The sequence below is a fragment of the Octodon degus genome, unplaced genomic scaffold, assembly GCF_000260255.1.
Source record: "Octodon degus isolate 3935 unplaced genomic scaffold, OctDeg1.0 scaffold00041, whole genome shotgun sequence".
Classification (NCBI taxonomy): domain Eukaryota; kingdom Metazoa; phylum Chordata; class Mammalia; order Rodentia; family Octodontidae; genus Octodon; species Octodon degus.
In genome coordinates this window covers 4,171,799-4,177,266 of record NW_004524617.1, presented here as the reverse complement: position 1 = coordinate 4,177,266, position 5,468 = coordinate 4,171,799, and positions in this window count along the sequence as shown.

Genomic DNA, 5,468 nt, shown 5'->3' with positions numbered 1-5,468 from the left:
GGACCATTAGTAGGTCCTGCCGGCACAGGGTAGTGGGAAGCTCTCCCACACACTCACCCAGTCTGGGCTAGGACTGGGTCTGGAGGTTCCCGGAATGCGACAGAAATTCCTACTCAGTGGGCGGGTTGGGTAGGTGCTGCAGAGTGGTGGGGGGCGTCCCAAAGGAGTGGAAGAGGGTCTTACCCACGCTGCGCCTAGGCTTGGACTAGTAATAGGTCCTGCCAGCGCAGAGTAGCCGGAAGCTCTCCCCCACACTCACAGGGCCTGGGCTAGGACTGGGTCTGGGGCTCCTTGTTAGTTTTAAGAGATCTTTTATTTCATGCTTATTAGCCTATAACAATGTTTTCGAGGTCTAAAAGTCTTGAATTTCATTGAAGTAGTTTTTTCGGGTTTCAATGGAGTTAATATCCTGGAAATATGTTTGAATGTTTCATGCATTCTAATTCTTTTCTGAATTGTTCATTTAGTGTTTCCATCATTTTTCTGTTTTCCTCTATTTTTCTATGTCTTCCTTAGCTGTGCTGAGCAATTCTTGCATGATTGTTGCCCTTTCTTTTTGGACCTGAGACATAGTTTCTAATCTTATTTCTTCTATAGCCTGAGGGATTCATTTCTTTACTTCAGTTGCTATAATTTCAGAGATTTTAGTTGTGTGATTTCCAAGTTCTTGTATGTCTTTGTCTTCTGGATTTTTTCTGGGTGGGCTAGAGGATTGAGATTGCCTTTTGCTCCTGAATTTTGGTATTCTTGAAGCTCCCATTAATTACCTAGATAGAGTCCCGCAGGATACCCAGAGTCTGCCAATGTTTTGAAATGGCTCCAGGAAAGCACTGTGCCTTACTCATGCTGGGCCAACAGATCACAGCTCTCCTGCATCCCTCAAGCTACTCAGAGTCCTGCAAAGTTCTTGAAAGTTTGCACTGGCACCAGCAGAAGCTCCATGCTTGTGTGCAGGGGGCTAAAAAAGGTTAGAGATTACCAGAGTCCTGCAGACTGCTGAGTCCACCAAAATTCTTAAATGTTCCTAGGAAAGCTTGCTCATATTCTTTTTATGTCATTTATGTTGGCTCCTTCTTTCTCATTGCTGCCTATTATTCTTATGTTGTTCATCTTTGCATCATCTTTCAGATGTTGAATTATTATTTCCTGGATCTTAGTTGGGTTTTTGTTTGTTTGTTTGTTTTTTGTATATATTACAGCTCATTCAAGGTTTCCAACATTTTTCTATCAGTGTCTTCTTTAGAAACAGCAATTCTTTCATTGTATTTATCTTTCCTTTTTTTAACCTGTGAGATTATTTCTGATCTGATTTCCTCTATACTCATCTGGATTTGTTTCTTTACTTCAGTTGCTATTATTTCAGACATTTCAAATGTGTGGCTTCCAATTTCTTCTATGCTTATGTCTCCTGGGTTTGTTCTGGGTGGGCTCAGTGCCTGAGAATGCATTTTGCTCCTTCTTTTTGTCATTTTCTATTTCAGAGAGAACTTTTTATTTTGATTTCATGATACCTTTTTGTGAAAGTTTGAGAGTAGGTAGCTGTATCACTGCAGTCACAGCCTCTCTCTAAAGAGTCTGGCTTTTTAGGTAACTCTCCTGTCAAAGATTCTTGTTTTGTATGTGTCCCAAGATTTTGCCTTCTGTATTGATTGAGAGTGAGCTACTGGTTTCTGTTTGGCACTGTCCTCTGTCCTTCAGTGTAGGGTTCTGGTGAGGTTATTACCCAAGCACCTCCAGATAGTAATACCCAAGGGAAAACATGTAATTAAGGAAGTCATTGTTTCCTCTTTATATTAGCACAATTAGCAATACTAATAACAGCTAGCAAAATTTAGAAATTGACAACATTTTGTAACTAATGTGTTTGTAGTTTAGACCATAGGAGCAAACATCATAGCTGTATAACAAAGCAGATCTTAAATTGGGAATTTGTATTTAAATTAGTCCTCTGAGTTCTGTCTGGGCACCTCCCCTTTATTCACCTGGAGTCTTCCAGGCAGCCTAGTTCACCCCAGTTACCTGCTGCCACCTCTGTGCCACAAAGATTCTTCTTCAGGTCTGGCCTCAGTCTGTGCTCAGCTGGATCCAACAGTAGCCTCGGCTCACCAGGTCTAAATCTACTGAACTTGAACTCAACTGGCAGGACCTGGCTTGGGTCCGGTTGCTGTGTTTGACTCCTTCGAGCTGAGCCCAGTCCAAGTGGGCCAGCAGCACCTAACTGGCTGCTGGTCCCACAGCTCATTCCTGGTAGAACCACTGAAGTCAAGTAGGCCCACTTTGCCCCACTCACATTTTCATATTCTTGCTAAAGAAGAGCTTCTTATCCAAGAGAATGATGCAGGAAGCACTAAAGATGCTTTTAAAAATTTACTAAATAAGAATTGAAAATCTCCATATCCCAAAAAAGCATAAGCAGAATTAAAATATGACCAAATTATTAAGAAAAAATATTTTCAGGATGTATATCAGTCAATGAATGATAACCTATAATATTTTAAAATTATGAAAACTAATACAATGACAAAAATGCTCATCTGTTCTTACAAAAGAAATTCAAATGGCCAACAAGTGGGGGGGATACATCACCATCCTAGTAATAATGAACATGGATATAGACTGAGTATTGTCACTGCGGTTGAAATATTGCAAATATTTAAGTTAATGCCTTTCAAAGGTTAAAAGACAAAGGTTTTGTACATATAGAGTGGTACTAAATCTTTTTCAAAGAGATAGTCAGTAACAGTTATCAAAATTTTAAGTACTGACCCTGTCCCCGGGGTGCACTGAGAGGGCAATTGAGACTGAGGGTGGTGGCTCGTGTACCTGTAACCCAGTGCTTGGAAGGCTGAAAACAGGAGAATCATTGTGAGTCTGAGCTGTGTAGTGAGACCCTGTAGACCTTCTACTAAATACATTAAGAATTTTAAGTAAATTGGACCCAGAAAATTCAAATAATAAGAATAGTTCCTACAGAATGAACATACATGTGACTAAAGAAATCTGAATGTTTTATGAATTGCTTTCAAAATGAAAGTATGCAATTTTCCTAGAAATTGTTCAAAAAATAAATGGCAATTAGAGAAGGAGAGAAGGAAAAAAGAAAGGGAAAAGAAAAAACTAGAAAAGAGGGGCCGGAGAGATAGCTCAGTGGACTAAGCATTTGTCTGGCAAGCACAGGTACTAAATTCAATCCCTGGTGCCACAAAAAAAAAAAGTAGATAAACTAGAAAATAAGGCTAAAATGGAAACAAAGATTACAAATCTTTGTAAATAAGGAGAGGAAAAGGTGTTGAAGGGAAGAGAGGGTGTTAGGAAAACTAAGAGAGGAATCACGATATCTCATGAACTTGTACAAATTCCCTATGATGGATATGATCATTATGTACATCTGAATTGTACCAATAATCTTAATAAGACTGAAAGAAGCAACAATAAAGATGAAATAAATTATAGCATATTTATATTATGAAACAACTGGAAAACTGTAATTATTTAGACTAGCAAGACAGATAGACATGTAATGGGATAAAAATAGCTCCCAGATATGTCATTTACAAAAATCTATAAAAGGTTACATTTTATACTTAGTTTTTCACCTTTATTTGCTCTGTTTTCCTCAGTACCTTACCAGTTTTTCCCTAGAACAATTCCTTAATCAATCACTTACAACTGAATCCTCATCTCAAGGTTTGTTTCTAGGCTAGTCAACTTAAGATAGACTCCCACCGGGGTATGATAGAATAAAAGGGACATCTCCAAACTTACCTTAATGGTAACTAAACAGAACATGTTCATGTTCCTTGTTGAATGAAACATTCCCTTTTCCTAAAAAAAAACACGACCCAGAATGTCTATGAGGTTATATAGCAAATTCTTATATGGAAAGTGAAGGGGGATTGTTAATTTTTACTGTGAATACTTCCACATTGTCTGAATTTGTTTTGGTAAATGTGAGTTGAAGTATTACAAGTATAGATTTTAAAAACCATTAAGAATTGGTTGCATGGAGTATATCTCTGCCTTTTTTTTTTTTTGACAAAAAGGGTTTCAAACTGGAAATACACAAAGTCTCCCCAAAGGGTATGTGTGCTAAAAGAACTTTATGAAAGCTGATTTCCAGATCTCAAATCCATATGTATTCTTATCTAAAACTGATTATACTTACCCTCTCATGCCTGCTTTAGTAGAAATTGACTTTTGCAAAGTAGCTTCTCCATCTTAAACATTAGTAGAGTGTGCACCCCAACAACATGAAAATCTCTGTGGTGACAAAAATAGAGTAATTAGAAACATTAGATTTGATTGAGAAAAATAAATTAGTTAATGCATATGTAACAAATCCTTTAGTATGACAAGTAATTTCCTGAAATTTATTTTCAAAAAAATGAGAGAACTAGCTAGTGGAATAATATATTATTAAATATTGTTAGTATATTATTGTTAAACTTCTTTTCAATGACATAACACTATTTTATAATTAACATGTAATTTGGAAAGAGTTAAGAGATCTTTATAAAATTCTTCTATTCTTGTATACCCATTTTTAAGTAATTACAGTGAAAATTTTTTAAATGTAACTTTTATTCATATACATATCTTTATAATGGAAAAATGTAACATAAAATTGTATCATCAAAGTGAGCTAGCAAGGCCATTTCTGCTAAGTATGTGATGTCATGAGTATGATAATTAATGTGCCTGAAAACTCCACAATGGATACATATTTCAATAATTCATATTGTACAAAATTAGTATACATAGCATTTATCAGCTTAAAATGAAAAAGGGAGAATCTTGAACATTAGGTATTTCTTGGATAAAAGAAAAGACAATAAAACCTTTCACTGTTAAAATAGGTTATGTATTTTTTTAAGTTGCTGAAAAAAGTCAAGCAGCTATGATACCTCACATATAGCAGAATGATATTCCCTTTTGTTTATAGAATCATTTAAAAGTTTTATTGTACTGTGTAGCTTGTAGCAAGTAGTAAATTTTTGTTAATGTAACACAGTTCTGTTTTCAGAGCCACGATAAAAGATAGACCTTTTAAGGGCTCTAGCCTCTTCAGAAGTGAGTCTCCACCATAGAACGTTTCAAAAAAGAGAAGCTCATTGAATTATTTTAATGCCTAGAAAGGAACAGTCTCTTCTAGGCCCTGGACTCTGTGGCTGACAGGTTTTAGTATCAAGGTGACCCTGTTTAGCTGTGTTTGAAGTAGCAGATTGTAGCAATAAAGGGGCAGGAAATAGCTGAACAGGTTAGGAAGAAATGTCTTCTGAGAACATTCTGCTCCAAAAACAAGGAAGGAAGTCTTCTTTCTCTGACCAATTACCCATGACCTTTAGAATCTGTTTCTTAGAACTCTGCTATCTTCCACTGTGTGCTTTGAACCCACTTTTTTGTTAACTTCTGAGAAAACTGTTAATAATATTTGATAGAAACTGAAATGTGAGAGCTTTTAATGTTGT